We start from the raw sequence: 21,203 nt of genomic DNA on the forward strand, positions 1-21,203 counted from the left end.
CTCTTACTGACATTTCCCCTATCTGATAGTCTGATAAATGCCGGAAAAATGACTAAGTCGAAAAAAAGTTTTTTTTCAATTTTACCCCCGTGGGATATATATTCTACCCACACACATTTGGAACTCTCCTGGGGTACCCTCACGCATATTATTCCCTCATTTAGTAAATATTTTCACAAAAAAAGTGAAATTTTCAAAAATCCAAAATATTGGCAGAAAACGACTAAATATCAAGGACTCATTGGGCGAATCGCTCTGGAACTGAAATCGGAACGCTCACTGACATTTCCCCTATCTGAAAGTCTGATAAACGCCGGAAAAATGACTAAGTCCAAAAAAAAAATTTTTTAAACTTTTTTCAATTTTACCACCGTGGGATATATATTCTACCCACACACATTTGAAACTCTCCTGGGGTACCCTCATGCATATTATTCCCTCATTTAGTGGATATTTTCACAAAAAAGTGACATTTTCAAAAATCCAGAAAATTGGCTGAAAACGACTAAATATCAAAGACTCATTGGGCGAATCGCTCTGGAACTGAAATCGGAACGATTACTGACATTCAACCTATCTGAAAGTCTGATAAACGCCGGAAAAATGACTAAGTCCAAAAAAAAATTTTTTTCAATTTTACCCCCGTGGGATATATATTCTACCCACACACATTTGGAACTCTCCTGGGGTACCCTCACGCATATTATTCCCTCATTTAGTAAATATTTTCACAAAAAATTGAAATTTTCAAAAATCCAGAAGATTGGCTGAAAACGACTAAATAACAAAGACTCATTGGGCGAATCGCTCTGGAACAGAAATCGGAACGCTCACTGACATTTCCCCTATCTGAAAGTCTGATAAACGCCGGAAAAATGACTAAGTCCAAAAGAAAAAATTTTTCAACTTTTTTCAATTTTACCCCCGTGGGATATATATTTTACCCACACACATTTGGAACTCTCCTGGGGTACCCTCACACATATTATTCCCTCATTTAGTGGATATTTTCACAAAAAAGTGAAATTTTCAAAAATTCTGAAAATTGGCTGAAAAATACTAAATATCAAGGACTCATTGGGAAAATCGCTCTGGAACTGAAATCGGAACGCTCACTGACATTTCCCCTATCTGAAAGTCTGATGAACGCCGGAAAAATGACTAAGTCCAAAAAAAAAATTTTTTCAACTTTTTTCAATTTTACCCCCGTGGGATATATACAGTGCCTACAAGTAGTATTCAACCCCCTGCAGATTTAGCTGGTTTGATAAGATGCAAATAAGTTAGAGCCTTCAAACTGCAAACGAGAGTAGGTTTTATGAACAGAAGCATAAATCTTACAAACCAAAAAATTATGTTGCTCAGTTGAATTTTATTAAATTTTAAACATAAAAGTGTGGGTCAATTATTATACAACCCCTATGTTTAATATTTTGTGGAATAACCCTTGTTTGCAATTACAGCTAATAATCGTCTTTTATAAGACCTGATCAGGCCGGCACAGGTCTGTGGAGTTATCTTGGCCCACTCCTCCATGCAGATCTTCTCCAAGTTATCTAGGTTCTTTGGGTGTCTCATGTGGACTTTATTCTTGAGCTCCTTCCACAAGTTTTCAATTGGGTTAAGGTCAGGAGACTGACTAGGCCTCTCCAACACCTTGACTTTTTCCCTCTTGAACCAGGCCTTGGTTTTCTTGGGTGTGTGCTTTGGGTCGTTGTCTTGTTGGAAGATGAAATTACGACCCATCTTAAGATCCTTGATGGAGGAGCGGAGGTTCTTGGCCAAAATCTCCAGGTAGGCCGTGCTATCCATCTTCCCATGGATGCGGACCAGATGGCCAGGCCCCTTGGCTGAGAAACAGCCCCACAGCATGATGCTGCCACCACCATGTTTGACTGTATTGATGGTATTCTTGGGGTCGTATGCAGTGCCATCCAGTCTCCAAACGTCACGTGTGTGGTTGGCACCAAAGATCTCGATCTTGGTCTCGTCAGACCATAGAACCTTGAACCAGTCTGTCTCAGAGTCCTCCAAGTGATCATGAGCAAACTGTAGACGAGCCTTGACATGACGCTTTGAAAGTAAACGTACCATACAGGCTCATCTGGAACGGAGACTATTGCGGTGGAGTACGTTACTTATGGTATTGACTGAAACCAATGTCCCCACTGCCATGAGATCTTCCCGGAGCTACTTCCTTGTTGTCCTTGGGTTAGCCTTGACTCTTCGGACAAGCCTGGCCTCGGCACGGGAGGACACTTTCAAAGGCTGTCCAGGCCGTGGAATGCTAACAGTAGTTCCATTAGCCTTCCACTTACGGATGATGCTCCCAACAGTGGAGACAGGTAGGCCCAACTCCTTGGAAAGGGTTTTGTACCCCTTGCCAGCCTTGTGACCCTCCACGATCTTGTCTCTGATGGCCTTGGAATGCTCCTTTGTCTTTCCCTTGTTGACCATGTCTGAGTGCTGTTCACAAGTTTGGGGAGGGTCTTAAATAGTCAGAAAAGGCTGGCAAAAGAGATCTTTAATCCACACATGTGAAGCTCATTATTCTTGGTGCCTGAACTACTTCTTAATACTTTAGGGGGACCAAACAGAATTCTTGTGGTTTGAGGGGTTGAATAATAAATGACACGCTGAATTAACTTTTAACTTTTTAAAAAAAATAAAAAATAAAAAAATTTGCTGCAGTGCATTTCCCACTTCCAGGCTGATCTACAGTACAAATGTCACAATGTCAAGTTAATTAGGCATGTGTCAACCAGCTAAATCTGCAAGGGGTTGAATACTACTTGTAGGCACTGTATTCTACCCACACACATTTGGAACTCTCCTGGGGTACCATCACACATATTATGCCCTCATTTAGTGGATATTTTCACAAAAAAGTTAAATTTTCAAAAATCCAGAAAATTGGCTGAAAACGACTAAATATCAAGGACTCATTGGGTGAATCGCTCTGGAACTGAAAATCGGAAAGCTCACTGACATTTCCCCTATCTGAAAGTCTGATAAACGCCGGAAAAATGACAAAGTCCAAAAGAAAAATTTTTTCAACTTTTTTCAATTTTACCCCCGTGGGATATATATTCTACCCACACACATTTGGAACTCTCCTGGGGTACCCTCACACATATTATTCCCTCATTTAGTGGATATTTTCACAAAAAAGTGAAATTTTCAAAAATCCAGAAAATTGGCTGAAAACGACTAAATATCAAGGACTCATTGGGAGAATCGCTCTGGAACAGAAATCGGAACGCTCACTGACATTTCCCCTATCTGAAAGTCTGATGAACGCCGGAAAAATGACTAAGTCCAAAAAAAAATTTTTTTCAACTTTTTCAATTTTACCCCCGTGGGATATATATTCTACCCACACACATTTGGAACTCTCCTGGGGTACCCTCACACATATTATTCCCTCATTTAGTGGATATTTTCACAAAAAAGTGAAATTTTCAAAAATCCAGAAAATTGGGTGAAAACGACTAAATAACAAAGACTCATTGGGCGAATCGCTCTGGAACAGAAATCGGAACGCTCAATGACATTTCCCTTATCTGAAAGTCTGATAAACGCGGGAAAAATGACTAAGTCCAAAAGAACAAATTTTTCAACTTTTTTCAATTTTACCCCCGTGGGATATATATTTTACCCACACACATTTGGAACTCTCCTGGGGTACCATCACACATATTATGCCCTCATTTAGTGGATATTTTCACAAAAAAGTGAAATTTTCAAAAAACCAGAAAATTGGCTGAAAACGACTAAATATGAAGGACTCATTGGGTGAAACGCTCTGGAACTGAAATCGGAAAGCTCACTGACATTTCCCCTATCTGAAAGTCTGATAAACGTCGGAAAAATGACTAAGTACAAAAAAAAAATTTTGTTCAACTTTTTACAATTTTACCACCGTGGGATTTATATTCTATCCACACACATTTGGAACTCTCCTGGGGTACCCTCACACATATTATTCCCTCATTTAGTGGATATTTTCACAAAAAAGAGAAATTTTAAAAAATCCAGAAAATTGGCTGAAAACGACTAAATATCAAGGACTCATTGGGCGAATCGCTCTGGAACTGAAATGGGAACGCTCACTGACATTTCCCCTATCTGAAAGTCTCATAAACGCCGGAAAAATGACTAAGCCCAAAAAAAAAATATTTTTCAACTTTACCCGCGTGGGATATATATTCTACCCACACACATTTGGAACTCTCCTGGGGTACCCTCACACATATTATTCCCTCATTTAGTGGATATTTTCACAAAAAAGTGAAATTTTCAAAAATTCAGAAAATTGGCTTAAAACGACTAAATATCAAGGACTCATTGAGCGAATCGCTCTGGAACTGAAATCGGAATTCTCACTGACATTTCCCCTATCTGAAAGTCTGATAAATGACAGAAAAATGACTAAGTCCAAAAAATAACGTTTTCAACTTTTTTCAATTTTACCCCCGTGGGTTATATATTCTACCCACACACATTTTGAACTCTCCTGGGGTACCCTCACACATATTATTCCCTCATTTAGTGGATATTTTCACAAAAAAGTGAAATTTTCAAAAATTCAGAAAATTGGTTGAAAACGACTAAATATCAAGGACTCATTGAGCGAATCGCTCTGGAACTGAAATCGGAATTCTCACTGACATTTCCCCTATCTGAAAGTCTGATAAACGCCGGAAAAATGACTAACTTCAAAAAAAAAATATTTTTCAACTTTTTTCAATTTTACCCCCGTGGGATATATATTCTACCCACACACATTTGGAACTCTCCTGGGGTACCCTCACACATATTATTCCCTCATTTAGTGGATATTTTCACAAAAAAGTGAAATTTTCAAAAATTCAGAAAATTGGCTTAAAACGACTAAATATCAAGGACTCATTGAGCGAATCGCTCTGGAACTGAAATCGGAATTCTCACTGACATTTCCCCTATCTGAAAGTCTGATAAATGCCGGAAAAATGACTAAGTCCAAAAAATAATGTTTTCAACTTTTTTCAATTTTACCCCCGTGGGATATACATTTTACCCACACACATTTGGAAATCTCCTGGGGTACCGTCACACATATTATTCCCTCATTTAGTGGATATTTTCACAAAAAAGTGAAATTTTCAAAAATCCAGAAAATTGGCTGAAAACAACTAAATATCAAGGACTCATTGGGCGAATCGCTCTGGAACTGAAATCGGAATTCTCACTGACATTTCCCCTATCTGAAAGTCTGATAAACGCCGGAAAAATGACTAAGTCCCAAAAAAATTTTTTTTCAATTTTACCCCCGTGGGATTTATATTCTACCCACACACATTTGGAACTCTCCTGGGGTACACTCACACATATCATTCCCTCATTTAGTGGATATTTTCACAAAAAAGTGAAATTTTAAAAAATCCAGAAAATTGGCTGAAAACGACTAAATATCACGGACTCATTGGGCAAATCGCTCTGGAACTGAAATCGGAACGCTCACTGACATTTCCCCTATCTGAAAGTCTGATAAACGCCGGAAAAATGACTAAGTCCAAAAAAAAATTTTTTTCAATTTTACCCCCGTGGGATTTATATTCTACCCACACACATTTGGAACTCTCCTGGGGTACACTCACACATATTATTCCCTCATTTAGTGGATATTTTCACAAAAAAGTGAAATTTTCAAAAATCCAGAAAATTGGCTGAAAACGGCTAAATATCAAGGACTCATTGGGCGAATCGCTCTGGAACTGAAATCGGAATTCTCACTGACATTTCCCCTATCTGAAAGTCTGATAAATGCCGGAAAAATGACTAAGTCCAAAAAATAATGTTTTCAACTTTTTTCAATTTTACCCCCGTGGGATTTATATTCTACCCACACACATTTGGAAATCTCCTGGGGTACCCTCACACATATTATTCCCTCATTTAGTGGATATTTTCACAAAAAAGTGAAATTTTCAAAAATTCAGAAAATTGGCTGAAAACGACTAAATATCAAGGATTCATTGAGCGAATCGCTCTGGAACTGAAATCGGAATTCTCACTGACATTTCCCCTATCTGAAAGTTTGATAAATGCCGGAAAAATGACTAAGTCCAAAAAATAATGTTTTCAACTTTTTTCAATTTTACCCCCGTGGGATATATATTCTACCCACACACATTTGGAACTCTCCTGGGGTACCCTCACACATATTATTCCCTCATTTAGTGGATATTTTCACAAAAAAGTGAAATTTTCAAAAATCCTGAAAATTGGCTGAAAACGACTAAATATCAAGGACTCATTGGGCGAATCGCTCTGGAACTGAAATCGGAATTCTCACTGACCTTTCCCCTATCTGAAAGTCTGATAAATGCCTTAAAAATGACTAAGTCCAAAAAATAATGTTTTCAACTTTTTTCAATTTTACCCCCGTGGGATATATATTGTACCCAAACACATTTGGAACGCTCCTGGGGTACCCTCACACATATTATTCCCTCATTTAGTGGATATTTTCACAAAAAAGTGAAATTTTCAAAAATCCAGAAAATTGGCTGAAAACGACTAAATATCAAGGACTCAATGGACGAATCGCCCTGGAACTGAAATCGGAACTCTCACTGACATTTCCGCTATCTGAAAGTCTGATAAACGCCGTAAAAATGACTAAGTCCAAAAAATATATATTTTTCAACTTTTTTCAATTTTACCCCCATGGGATATATATTCTACCCACACACATTTCGAACTCTCCTGGGGTACCCTCACACATATTATTCCCTCATTTAGTGGATATTTTCACAAAAAAGTGAAATTTTCAAAAATTCTGAAAATTGGCTGAAAACGAATAAATATTAAGGACTCATTGAGCGAATCGCTCTGGAACTGAAATTGGAATTCTCACTGACATTTCCCCTATCTGAAAGTCTGATAAACGATGGAAAAATGACTAAGTCCAAAAGAAAAATTTTTTCAACTTTTTTCAATTTTACCCTCGTGGGATATATATTGTACCCAAACACATTTGGAACGCTCCTGGGGTACCCTCACACATATTATTCCCTCATTTAGTGGATATTTTCACAAAAAAGTGAAATTTTCAAAAATTCTGAAAATTGTCTGAAAACGACGAAATATCAAGGACTCATCTGGCGAATCGCTCTGGAGCTGAAATCGGAACGCTCGCTGACATTTCCCTTATCTGAAAGACTGATAAACGCCGGAAAAATGACTAAGTCCAAAAAAAATTTTTTTTCAATTTTACCCCCGTGGGATATATATTCTACCCACACACATTTGGAACTCTCCTGGGGTACCCTCACGCATATTATTCCCTCATTTAGTAAATATTTTCACAAAAAATTGAAATTTTCAAAAAGCCAGAAGATTGGCTAAAAACGACTAAATATCAGGGACTCATTGGGCGAATCGCTCTGGAACTGAAATCAGAACGCTCACTGACATTTCCTCTATCTGAAAGTCTGATAAACGCAGGAAAAATGACTAAGTCCAAAAAAAAATTTTTTTCAACTTTTTTCAATTTTACCCCCGTGGGATATATATTCTACCCACACACATTTGGAACTCTCCTGGGGTACCCTCACACATATTATTTCCTCATTTAGTGGATATTTTCACAAAAAAGTGACATTTTCAAAAATCACGAAAATTGGCTGAAAACAACTAAATATCAAGGACTCATTGGACGAATCGCTCTGGAACTGAAATCGGAACTCTCACTGACATTTCCCCTATCTGAAAGTCTGATAAATGCCGGAAAAATGACTAAGTCCAAAAAAAAATTTTTTTCAACTTTTTTCAATTTTACCCCAGTTGGTTATACATTCTACCCACACACATTTGGAACTCTCCTGGGGTACCCTCATGCATATTATTCCCTCATTTAGTAAATATTTTCACAAAAAAAGTGAAATTTTCAAAAATCCAAAATATTGGCAGAAAACGAATAAATATCAAGGACTCATTGGACGAATCGCTCTGGAACTGAAATCGGAACTCTCACTGACATTTCCCCTATCTGAAAGTCTGATAAATGCCGGAAAAATGACTACGTCGAAAAAAAGTTTTTTTCAATTTTACCCCCGTGGGATATATATTCTACCCACACACATTTGGAACTCTCCTGGGGTACCCTCACGCATATTATTCCCTCATTTAGTAAATATTTTCACAAAAAATTGAAATTTTCAAAAATCCAGAAGATTGGCTGAAAACGACTAAATATCAGGGACTCATTGGGCGAATCGCTCTGGAACTGAAATCAGAACGCTCACTGACATTTCCTCTATCTGAAAGTCTGATAAACGCCGGAAAAATGACTAAGTCCAAAAAAAAAATTTTTTCAACTTTTTTAAATTTTACCCCCGTGGGATATATCTTCTACCCACACACATTTGGAACTCTCCTGGGGTACCCTCACACATATTATTCCCTAATTTAGTGGATATTTTCACAAAAAAGTGAAATTTTAAAATATCCAGAAAATTGGCTGAAAACAACTAAATATCAAGGACTCAATGCACGAATCTCTCTGGAACTGAAATCGGAACTCTCACTGACATTTCCGCTATCTGAAAGTCTGATAAACGCCGGAAAAATGACTAAGTGCAAAAAAAAAATTTTTTCAATTTTACCCCCATGGGATATATCTTCTACCCCCATACATTTGGAACTCTCCTGGGGTACCCTCACACATATTATTCCCTCATTTAGTGAATATTTTCACAAAAAAGTGACATTTTCAAAAATCCAGAAAATTGGCTGAAAACAACTAAATATCAAGGACTCATTGGGCGAATCGCTCTGGAACTGAAATCGGAACGCTCACTGACATTTCCCCTATCTGAAAGTCTGATAAACGCCGGAAAAATGACTAAGTACAAAAAAAAATTTTTTTCAACTTTTTTCAATTTTACCCCCGTGGGATATATATTCTAGCCACACACATTTGGAAATCTCCTGGGATACCCTCACACATATTATTCCCTCATTTAGTGAATATTTTCACAAAAAAAGTGAAATTTTCAAAAATCCAGAAAATTGGCTGAAAACGACTAAATATCAAGGACTCATTGGGCGAATCGCTCTGGAACTGAAATAGGAACGCTCACTGACATTTCCCCTATCTGAAAGTCTAATAAACGCCGGAAAAATGACTAAGTCCAAAAAAAAAAATTTTTCAACTTTTTTCAATTTTACCCCCGTGGGATATATATTCTACCCACACACATTTGGAACTCTCCTGGGGTACCCTCATACATATTATTCCCTCATTTAGTGGATATTTTCACAAAAAAGTGACATTTTCAAAAATCCAGAAAATTGGCTGAAAACGACTAAATATCAACGACTCATTGGGCGAATCGCTCTGGAACTGAAATCGGAACGATTACTGACATTTAACCTATCTGAAAGTCTGATAAACGCCGGAAAAATGACTAAGTCCAAAAAATAAATATTTTCAATTTTACCCCCGTGGGATATATATTCTACCCACACACATTTGGAACTCTCCTGGGGTACCCTCACGCATATTATTCCCTCATTTAGTAAATATTTTCACCAAAAAAGTGAAATTTTCAAAAATCCAGAAAATTGGCTGAAAACGACTAAATATCAAGGACTCATTGGGCGAATCGCTCTGGAACTGAAATCGGAACGCTCACTGACATTTCCGCTATCTGAAAGTCTGATAAACGCCGGAAAAATAACTAAGTCCAAAAAAAATTTTTTTTCAACTTTTTTCAATTTTACCCCCGTTGGATATGTATTCTACCCACACACATTTGGAACTCTCCTGGGGTACCCTCACGCATATTATTCCCTCATTTAGTAAATATTTTCACAAAAAAAGTGAAATTTTTAAAAATCCAGAAAATTGGCTGAAAACGACTAAATATCAAGGACTCATTGGGCGAATCGCTCTGCAACTGAAATCGGAACGCTTACTTACATTTAACCTATCTGAAAGTCTGATAAACGCCGGAAAAATGACTAAGTCCAAAAAAAAATTTTTTTAAATTTTACCCCTGTGGGATATATATTCTACCCACACACATTTGGAACTCTCCTGGGGTACTCTCACACATATTATTCCCTCATTTAGTGGATATTTTCACAAAAAAAGTGAAATTTTCAAAAATCCAGAAAATTGGCTTAAAATGACTAAATATCAAGGACTCATTGGGCGAATCGCTCTGGAACTGAAATCGGAACTCTCACTGACATTTCCCCTATCTGAAAGTCTGATAAACGCCGGAAAAATGACTAAGTCCCAAAAAAAAAATTTTTTCAACTTTTTTCAATTTTACCCCCGTGGGATATATATTCTACCCACACACATGTGGAACTCTCCTGGGGTACCCTCACACATATTATTCCCTCATATAATGGATATTTTCACAAAAGAGTAACATTTTCAAAAATCCAGAAAATTGTCTGAAAACGACAAAATATGAAGGACTCTTCCGGCGAATCGGTCTGGAACTGAAATCGGAATGCTCACTGATATTTCCCCTATCTGAAAGTCTGATAAACGCCGGAAAAATGAATAAGTCCAAAAAAAATTTTTTTTCAACTTTTTTCAATTTTACCCCCGTGGGATATATATTCTACCAACACACATTTGGAACTCTCCTGGGGTACCCTTACACATATTATTCCCTCATTTAGTGGATATTTTCACAAAAAAGTGACATTTTCAAAAATCCAGAAAATTGGCTGAAAACGACTAAATATCAACGACTCATTGGGCGAATCGCTCTGGAACTGAAATCGGAACGATTACTGACATTTAACCTATCTGAAAGTCTGATAAACGCCGGAAAAATGACTAAGTCCAAAAAAAAAATATTTTCAATTTTACCCCCGTGGGATATCTATTCTACCCACACACATTTGGAACTCTCCGGGGGTACCCTCACGCATATTATTCCCTCATTTAGTAAATATTTTCACCAAAAATGTGAAATTTTCAAAAATCCAGAAAATTGGCTGAAAACGACTAAATATCAAGGACTCATTGGGCGAATCGCTCTGGAACTGAAATCGGAATGCTCACTGATATTTCCCCTATCTGAAAGTCTGATAAACGCCGGAAAAATGAATAAGTCCAAAAAAAAATTTTTTTCAACTTTTTTCAATTTTACCCCCGTTGGATATGTATTCTAACCACACACATTTGGAACTCTCCTGGGGTACCCTCACGCATATTATTCCCTCATTTAGTAAATATTTTCACAAAAAAAGTGAAATTTTTAAAAATCCAGAAAATTGGCTGAAAACGACTAAATATCAAGGACTCATTGGGCGAATCGCTCTGCAACTGAAATCGGAACGCTTACTGACATTTAACCTATCTGAAAGTCTGATAAACGCCGGAAAAATGACTAAGTCCAAAAAAAAATTTTTTTCAATTTTACCCCTGTAGGATATATATTCTACACACACACAAATTTCAACTCTCCTGGGGTACCCTCACACATATTATTCCCTCATTTAGTGGATATTTTCACAAAAAAAGTGAAATTTTCAAAAATCCAGAAAACTGGCTGAAAACTACTAAATATCAAAGACTCATTGGGCGAATCGCTCTGGAACTGAAATCGGAACGCTACTGACATTTCCCCTATCTGAAAGTCTGATAAACGCCGGAAAAATGACTAAGTCCAAAAAAAAATTTTTTTCAACTTTTTTCAATTTTACCCCAGTTGGATATACATTCTACCCACACACATTTGGAACTCTCCTGGGGTACCCTCACGCATATTATTCCCTCATTTAGTAAATATTTTCACAAAAAAAGTGAAATTTTCAAAAATCCTAAATATTGGCAGAAAACGACTAAATATCAAGGACTCATTGGGCGAATCGCTCTGGAACTGAAATCGGAATGCTCACTGACATTTCCCCTATCTGAAAGTCTGATAAACGCCGGAAAAATGACTAAGTACAAAAAAAATTTTTTTTCAACTTTTTTCAATTTTACCCCCGTGGGATATATATTCTACCCACACATATTTGGAAATCCCCTGGGATACCCTCACACATATTATTCCCTCATTTAGTGGATATTTTCACAAAAAAGTGAAATTTTAAAAAATCCAGAAAATTGGCTGAAAACAACTAAATATCAAGGACTCAATGCACGAATCTCTCTGGAACTGAAATCGGAACTCTCACTGACATTTCCGATATCTGAAAGTCTGATAAACGCCGGAAAAATGACTAAGTGCAAAAAAAATTTTTTTTCAATTTTACCCCCATGGGATATATATTCTACCCCCATACATTTGGAACTCTCCTGGGGTACCCTCACACATATTATTCCCTCATTTAGTGAATATTTTCACAAAAAAAGTGAAATTTTCAAAAATCCAGAAAATTGGCTGAAAACGACTGAATATCAAGGACTCATTGGGCGAATCGCTCTGGAACTGAAATCGGAATGCTCACTGACATTTCCCCTATCTGAAAGTCTGATAAACGCCGGAAAAATGACTAAGTCCAAAAAAAAAAATTTTTCAACTTTTTTCAATTTTACACCCGTGGGATATATATTCTACCCACACACATTTGAAACTCTCCTGTGGTACCCTCACACATATTATTCCCTCATTTATTGAATATGTTCACCAAAAAAGTGAAATTTTCAAAAATCCAGAAAACTGGCTGAAAACGACTAAATATCAAAGACTCATTGGGCGAATCGCTCTGGAACTGAAATCGGAACGCTACTGACATTTCCCCTATCTGAAAGTCTGATAAACGCCGGAAAAATGACTAAGTCTAAAAAAAAATTTTTTTCAACTTTTTTCAATTTTACCCCAGTTGGATATACATTCTACCCACACACATTTGGAACTCTCCTGGGGTACCCTCACGCATATTATTCCCTCATTTAGTAAATATTTTCACAAAAAAAGTGAAATTTTCAAAAATCCTAAATATTGGCAGAAAACGACTAAATATCAAGGACTCATTGGGCGAATCGCTCTGGAACTGAAATCGGAACGCTCACTGACATTTCCCCTATCTGAAAGTCTGATAAACGCCGGAAAAATGACTAAGTACAAAAAAAAATTTTTTTCAACTTTTTTCAATTTTACCCCCGTGGGATATATATTCTAGCCACACACATTTGGAAATCTCCTGGGATACCCTCACACATATTATTCCCTCATTTAGTGAATATTTTCACAAAAAAAGTGAAGTTTATAAAAATCCAGAAAATTGGCTGAAAACGACTAAATGTCAAGGACTCATTGGGCGAATCGCTCTGGAACTGAAATCGGAACGATTACTGACATTTAACCTATCTGAAAGTCTGATAAACGCCGGAAAAATGACTAAGTCCAAAAAAGAAAATATTTTCAATTTTACCCCCGTGGGATATATATTCTACCCACACACATTTGGAACTCTCCTGGGGTACCCTCACGCATGTTATTCCCTCATTTAGTAAATATTTTCACCAAAAAAGTGAAATTTTCAAAAATCCAGAAAATTGGCTGAAAACGACTAAATATCAAGGACTCATTGGGCGAATCGCTCTGGAACTGAAATCGGAACGCTCACTGACATTTCCGCTATCTGAAAGTCTGATAAACGCCGGAAAAATAACTAAGTCCAAAAAAAAATTTTTTTCAACTTTTTTCAATTTTACCCCCGTTGGATATGTATTCTACCCACACACATTTGGAACTCTCCTGGGGTACCCTCACGCATATTATTCCCTCATTTAGTAAATATTTTCACAAAAAAAGTGAAATTTTTAAAAATCCAGAAAATTGGCTGAAAACGACTAAATATCAAGGACTCATTGGGCGAATCGCTCTGCAACTGAAATCGGAACGCTTACTGACATTTAACCTATCTGAAAGTCTGATAAACGCCGGAAAAATGACTAAGTCCAAAAAAAAATTTTTTTAAATTTTACCCCTGTGGGATATATATTCTACCCACACACATTTGGAACTCTCCTGGGGTACTCTCACACATATTATTCCCTCATTTAGTAAATATTTTCACAAAAAAAGTGAAATTTTCAAAAATCCTAAATATTGGCAGAAAACGACTAAATATCAAGGACTCATTGGGCGAATCGCTCTGGAACTGAAATCGGAACGCTCACTGACATTTCCCCTATCTGAAAGTCTGATAAACGCCGGAAAAATGACTAAGTACAAAAAAAAATTTTTTTCAACTTTTTTCAATTTTACCCCCGTGGGATATATATTCTAGCCACACACATTTGGAAATCTCCTGGGATACCCTCACACATATTATTCCCTCATTTAGTGAATATTTTCACAAAAAAAGTGAAATTTTCAAAAATCCAGAAAATTGGCTGAAAACGACTAAATATCAAGGACTCATTGGGCGAATCGCTCTGGAACTGAAATAGGAACGCTCACTGACATTTCCCCTATCTGAAAGTCTGATAAACGCCGGAAAAATGACTAAGTCCAAAAAAAAAAATTTTTCAACTTTTTTCAATTTTACCCCCGTGGGATATATATTCTACCCACACACATTTGGAACTCTCCTGGGGTACCCTCATACATATTATTCCCTCATTTAGTGGATATTTTCACAAAAAAGTGACATTTTCAAAAATCCAGAAAATTGGCTGAAAACGACTAAATATCAACGACTCATTGGGCGAATCGCTCTGGAACTGAAATCGGAACGATTACTGACATTTAACCTATCTGAAAGTCTGATAAACGCCGGAAAAATGACTAAGTCCAAAAAATAAATATTTTCAATTTTACCCCCGTGGGATATATATTCTACCCACACACATTTGGAACTCTCCTGGGGTACCCTCACGCATGTTATTCCCTCATTTAGTAAATATTTTCACCAAAAAAGTGAAATTTTCAAAAATCCAGGAAATTGGCTGAAAACGACTAAATATCAAGGACTCATTGGGCGAATCGCTCTGGAACTGAAATCGGAACGCTCACTGACATTTCCGCTATCTGAAAGTCTGATAAACGCCGGAAAAATAACTAAGTCCAAAAAAAAATTTTTTTCAACTTTTTTCAATTTTACCCCCGTTGGATATGTATTCTACCCACACACATTTGGAACTCTCCTGGGGTACCCTCACGCATATTATTCCCTCATTTAGTAAATATTTTCACAAAAAAAGTGAAATTTTTAAAAATCCAGAAAATTGGCTGAAAACGACTAAATATCAAGGACTCATTGGGCGAATCGCTCTGCAACTGAAATCGGAACGCTTACTGACATTTAACCTATCTGAAAGTCTGATAAACGCCGGAAAAATGACTAAGTCCAAAAAAAATTTTTTTTAAATTTTACCCCTGTGGGATATATATTTTACCCACACACATTTGGAACTCTCCTGGGGTACTCTCACACATATTATTCCCTCATTTAGTGGATATTTTCACAAAAAAAGTGAAATTTTCAAAAATCCAGAAAATTGGCTTAAAATGACTAAATATCAAGGACTCATTGGGCGAATCGCTCTGGAACTGAAATCGGAACTCTCACTGACATTTCCCCTATCTGAAAGTCTGATAAACGCCGGAAAAATGACTAAGTACACCAAAAAAAAATGTTTTCAACTTTTTTCAATTAGACCCCCGTGGGATATATATTCTACCAACACACATTTGGAACTCTCCTGGGGTACCCTCACACATATTATTCCCTCATTTAGTGGATATTTTCACAAAAAAGTGACATTTTCAAAAATCCAGAAAGTTGGCTGATTATGTCTAAATATTAAGGACTCATCCGGCGAAACGCTCTGGAATTGAAATCGGAACGCTCACTGACATTTCCCCTATCTGAAATTCTGATAAACGCAGGAAAAATGACTAAGTCCCAAAAAAAAAATTTTTTCAACTTTTTTCAATTTTACCCCCGTGGGATATATATTCTACCCACACACATGTGGAACTCTCCTGGGGTACCCTCACACATATTATTCCCTCATTTAATGGATATTTTCACAAAAGAGTAACATTTTCAAAAATCCAGAAAATTGTCTGAAAACGACAAAATATGAAGGACTCTTCCGGCGAATCGGTCTGGAACTGAAATCGGAATGCTCACTGATATTTCCCCTATCTGAAAGTCTGATAAACGCCGGAAAAATGACTAAGTCCAAAAAAAATTTTTTTTCAACTTTTTTCAATTTTACCCCCGTGGGATATATATTCTACCAACACACATTTGGAACTCTCCTGGGGTACCCTCATACATATTATTCCCTCATTTAGTGGATATTTTCACAAAAAAAGTGACATTTTCAAAAATCCAGAAAATTGGCTGAAAACGACTAAATATCAACGACTCATTGGGCGAATCGCTCTGGAACTGAAATCGGAACGATTACTGACATTTAACCTATCTGAAAGTCTGATAAACGCCGGAAAAATGACTAAGTCCAAAAAAAAAATATTTTCAATTTTACCCCCGTGGGATATATATTCTACCCACACACATTTGGAACTCTCCGGGGGTACCCTCACGCATATTATTCCCTTATTTAGTAAATATTTTCACCAAAAAAGTGAAATTTTCAAAAATCCAGAAAATTCGCTGAAAACGACTAAATATCAAGGACTCATTGGGCGAATCGCTCTGGAACTGAAATCGGAATGCTCACTGACATTTCCGCTATCTGAAAGTCTGATAAACGCCGGAAAAATAACTAAGTCCAAAAAAAAATTTTTTTCAACTTTTTTCAATTTTACCCCCGTGGGATATATATTCTACCCACACACATGTGGAACTCTCCTGGGGTACCCTCACGCATATTATTCCCTCATTTAGTAAATATTTTCACAAAAAAAGTGAAATTTTTAAAAATCCAGAAAATTGGCTGAAAACGACTAAATATCAAGGACTCATTGGGCGAATCGCTCTGCAACTGAAATCGGAACGCTTACTGACATTTAACCTATCTGAAAGTCTGATAAACGCCGGAAAAATGACTAAGTCCAAAAAAATTTTTTTTTCAATTTTACCCCTGTAGGATATATATTCTACACACACACAAATTTCAACTCTCCTGGGGTACCCTCACACATATTATTCCCTCATTTAGTGGATATTTTCACAAAAAAGTGAAATTTTCAAAAATTCAGAAAATTGGCTGAAAACGACTAAATATCAAGGACTCATTGGGCGAATCGCTCTGGAACTGAAATCGGAACGCTCACTGACATTTCCCCTATCTGAAAGTCTGATAAACGCCGGAAAAATGACTAAGTCCAAAAAAAATTTATTTTAAACTTTTTTCAATTTTACCCCCGTGGGATATATATTCTACCAACACACATTTGGAACTCTCCTGGGGTACCCTCACACATATTATTCCCTCATTTAGTGGATATTTTCACAAAAAAGTGAAAATTTCAAAAATCCAGAAAATTGGCTGAAAACGACTAAATATCAAGGACTCATTGGGCAAATCGCTCTGGAACTGAAATCGGAACGCTCACTGACATTTCCCCTATCTGAAAGTCTGATAAATGCCGGAAAAATGACTAAGTACAAAAAAATTTTTTTTTTCAACTTTTATCTATTTTAACCCTGTGGGATATATATTCTACCCACACACATTTGGAACTCTCCTGGGGTACCCTCACACATATTATTCCCTCATTTAGTGGATATTTTCAGAAAAAAGGGAAATTTTCAAAAATCCAGAAAATTGGCTGAAAACGACTAAATTTCAGGGACTCATTGGGCAAATCGCTCTGGAACTGAAATCGGAATGCTCACTGACATTTCCCCTTTCTGAAAGTCTGATAAATGCCGGAAAAATAACTAAGTCCCAAAAAAAATTTTTTCAACTTTTTTCAATTTTACCCCCGTGGGATATATATTCTACCCACACACATTTGGAACTCTCCTGGGTTACCTTCACACAAATTATTCCCTCATTTAGTGAATATTTTCACAAAAAAGTGAAATTTTCAAAAATCCAGAAAATTGGCTGAAAGCGACTATCAAGGAGTCATTGGGCGAATCGCTCTGGAACTGAAATCGGAACGCTCACTGACATTTCCCCTATCTGAAAGTCTGATAAACGCCAGAAAAATGACTAAGTCCAAAAAAAAATTTTTTTCAACTTTTTTCAATTTTACCCCCGTTGGATATGTATTCTAACCACACACATTTGGAACTCTCCTGGGGTACCCTCACGCATATTATTCCCTCATTTAGTAAATATTTTCACAAAAAAAGTGAAATTTTTAAAAATCCAGAAAATTGGCTGAAAACGACTAAATATCAAGGACTCATTGGGCGAATCGCTCTGCAACTGAAATCGGAACGCTTACTGACATTTAACCTATCTGAAAGTCTGATAAACGCCGGAAAAATGACTAAGTCCAAAAAAAATTTTTTTTCAATTTTACCCCTGTAGGATATATATTCTACACACACACAAATTTCAACTCTCCTGGGGTACCCTCACACATATTATTCCCTCATTTAGTGGATATTTTCACAAAAAAGTGAAATTTTCAAAAATTCAGAAAATTGGCTGAAAACGACTAAATATCAAGGACTCATTGGGCGAATCGCTCTGGAACTGAAATCGGAACGCTCACTGACATTTCCCCTATCTGAAAGTCTGATAAACGCCGGAAAAATGACTAAGTCCAAAAAAATTTTTTTTTAAACTTTTTTCAATTTTACCCCCGTGGGATATATATTCTACCAACACACATTTGGAACTCTCCTGGGGTACCCTCACACATATTATTCCCTCATTTAGTGGATATTTTCACAAAAAAGTGAAAATTTCAAAAATCCAGAAAATTGGCTGAAAACGACTAAATATCAAGGACTCATTGGGCAAATCGCTCTGGAACTGAAATCGGAACGCTCACTGACATTTCCCCTATCTGAAAGTCTGATAAATGCCGGAAAAATGACTAAGTACAAAAAAATTTTTTTTTTCAACTTTTTTCTATTTTAACCCTGTGGGATATATATTCTACCCACACACATTTGGAACTCTCCTGGGGTACCCTCACACATATTATTCCCTCATTTAGTGGATATTTTCAGAAAAAAGGGAAATTTTCAAAAATCCAGAAAATTGGCTGAAAACGACTAAATTTCAGGGACTCATTGGGCAAATCGCTCTGGAACTGAAATCGGAATGCTCACTGACATTTCCCCTTTCTGAAAGTCTGATAAATGCCGGAAAAATAACTAAGTCCCAAAAAAAATTTTTTCAACTTTTTTCAATTTTACCCCCGTGGGATATATATTCTACCCACACACATTTGGAACTCTCCTGGGTTACCTTCACACAAATTATTCCCTCATTTAGTGAATATTTTCACAAAAAAGTGAAATTTTCAAAAATCCAGAAAATTGGCTGAAAGCGACTATCAAGGAGTCATTGGGCGAATCGCTCTGGAACTGAAATCGGAACGCTCACTGACATTTCCCCTATCTGAAAGTCTGATAAACGCCAGAAAAATGACTAAGTCCAAAAAAAAATTTTTTTCAACTTTTTTCAATTTTATCCCCTTGGGATATAAATTCTACCCACACACATTTGGAACTCTCCTGGGGTACCATCACACATATTATTCCCTCCTTTAGTGGATATTTTCACAAAAAAGTGACATTTTCAAAAATCCAGAAAGTTGGCTGATTATGACTAAATATTAAGGACTCATCCGGCGAAACGCTCTGGAATTGAAATCGGAACGCTCACTGACATTTCCCCTATCTGAAATTCTGATAAACGCAGGAAAAATGACTAAGTCCCAAAAAAAAAAATTTTTCAACTTTTTTCAATTTTACCCCCGTGGGATATATATTCTACCCACACACATGTGGAACTCTCCTGGGGTACCCTCACACATATTATTCCCTCATTTAATGGATATTTTCACAAAAGAGTAACATTTTCAAAAATCCAGAAAATTGTCTGAAAACGACAAAATATGAAGGACTCTTCCGGCGAATCGGTCTGGAACTGAAATCGGAATGCTCACTGATATTTCCCCTATCTGAAAGTCTGATAAACGCCGGAAAAATGACTAAGTCCAAAAAAAATTTTTTTTCAACTTTTTTCAATTTTACCCCCGTGGGATATATATTCTACCAACACACATTTGGAACTCTCCTGGGGTACCCTCATACATATTATTCCCTCATTTAGTGGATATTTTCACAAAAAAAGTGACATTTTCAAAAATCCAGAAAATTGGCTGAAAACGACTAAATATCAACGACTCATTGGGCGAATCGCTCTGGAACTGAAATCGGAACGATTACTGACATTTAACCTATCTGAAAGTCTGATAAACGCCGGAAAAATGACTAAGTCCAAAAAAAAAATATTTTCAATTTTACCCCCGTGGGATATATATTCTACCCACACACATTTGGAACTCTCCGGGGGTACCCTCACGCATATTATTCCCTTATTTAGTAAATATTTTCACCAAAAAAGTGAAATTTTCAAAAATCCAGAAAATTGGCTGAAAACGACTAAATATCAAGGACTCATTGGGCGAATCGCTCTGGAACTGAAATCGGAATGCTCACTGACATTTCCGCTATCTGAAAGTCTGATAAACGCCGGAAAAATAACTAAGTCCAAAAAAAAATTTTTTTCAACTTTTTTCAATTTTACCCCCGTTGGATATGTATTCTAACCACACACATTTGGAACTCTCCTGGGGTACCCTCACGCATATTATTCCCTCATTTAGTAAATATTTTCACAAAAAAAGTGAAATTTTTAAAAATCCAGAAAATTGGCTGAAAACGACTAAATATCAAGGACTCATTGGGCGAATCGCTCTGCAACTGAAATCGGAACGCTTACTGACATTTAACCTATCTGAAAGTCTGATAAACGCCGGAAAAATGACTAAGTCCAAAAAAATTTTTTTTTCAATTTTACCCCTGTAGGATATATATTCTACACACACACAAATTTCAACTCTCCTGGGGTACCCTCACACATATTATTCCCTCATTTAGTGGATATTTTCACAAAAAAGTGAAATTTTCAAAAATTCAGAAAATTGGCTGAAAACGACTAAATATCAAGGACTCATTGGGCGAATCGCTCTGGAACTGAAATCGGAACGCTCACTGACATTTCCCCTATCTGAAAGTCTGATAAACGCCGGAAAAATGACTAAGTCCAAAAAAAATTT

Source organism: Phyllobates terribilis, unplaced genomic scaffold, assembly GCF_046119375.1.
Source record: "Phyllobates terribilis strain yellow unplaced genomic scaffold, ASM4611937v1 Scaffold_12__6_contigs__length_324123572, whole genome shotgun sequence".
In the NCBI taxonomy this organism is placed as follows: domain Eukaryota; kingdom Metazoa; phylum Chordata; class Amphibia; order Anura; family Dendrobatidae; genus Phyllobates; species Phyllobates terribilis.